A 1,215-nucleotide genomic window follows, 5' to 3' on the forward strand; every position below is an offset into this window, starting at 1 on the left:
GAAGTTCAAAATGAAGCAACTGAGCTCTGCCTCCTCTCTAAGCCAACCCTTGCTATTGCAAACTGCCTCCCATGAGAGAGAAATACGTCATGCATATTCCATCTAAGTCTACATCTTCCAAAATAATCAGCAATCAGAGCAGGAGCAGTATATTTCCGTCATTTGCCTCCTCAACAGATGTCATGTTAGCCAGTAATCCGAGGACGTAAGTGTGGGGAACAATGTAAGCAAAGAGAAAGAATCCAGGTTAGGAATGCAAAGTATAGTGTAAGCTTGTAGGACCACTCTGCACTGTGATTATTCTGCACAGTGTCCACTGCACTGCCACTGTAAATGCAGAAGAATTCACAGTTTTCCATGCATTTCCTTGACCCAGCCCCCATCTGAGGCCCACATACCACCAGAGAGCTCTTCCCTAATCTTAAAAAGGGGAAATCGTAAATTGCTGTACAGCAGGGGTCTCCAACTTATGGCCCTTCAGATGTGCATGGACTACTTCCCATCAGCTCTGCCAATTGGCCATGTGGGCAGGGGCTGATGGGAATCGTAGTCCATGAACATCTAGAGGGCCATAGGTTGGAGATTCCTGCTGTAGAGTTACAATGCTATAGCAATCTAGAAATTACTGACTTTTGAAAAAAAAATCTGGAGAAGAAATGGTGATGGGATGGAGGTGCTAAGGAAAGGAAAATGACACTGACCTTAAAATGACAGGGCCTTTAAAATGTAAACCTTCCTATCCACATCGCATGCAAATATGCTTGAACCGCAAAAGGGTGGCATAAGTCCAAGTCCCAGGCGCTGGCGTCCTGGGAGCCAAAGCTGGGGTGAAAGTTGACTTACATCAACTCCACCCACGACCATGACTTTGGAAGTCCCCACTCCACTGGTGAGGCCAGCAGGGGTGCAGAAGCACTGATGCGGAGCTCTGCACAATGTCTGGCTGGTCATGGAGGGCTGTGGGGGCCGCCTGTTGGCATATTTGCCCTTCTGCTAGGTTAAGTGTCCCAGGGAGGGCATATCCACTGGTGAAGAGCCCTGCTGCCTCCACAGCTCCAAGAACTCCAACAAGGTGGACAACTGACAGTGTTAAAGGGATGAATGACACAGAACTGATGGATCTTGGTGTCAAGGAAATGGAGATCAATGTTGAGAAGAGACATCAGACTGATGAACTGTGGAGTCAAGCTACTGAACCTCGATGTCAATGCAAGG

This window comes from Sphaerodactylus townsendi, linkage group LG03 (assembly GCF_021028975.2).
Source record: "Sphaerodactylus townsendi isolate TG3544 linkage group LG03, MPM_Stown_v2.3, whole genome shotgun sequence".
Taxonomy (NCBI): Eukaryota; Metazoa; Chordata; class Lepidosauria; order Squamata; family Sphaerodactylidae; genus Sphaerodactylus; species Sphaerodactylus townsendi.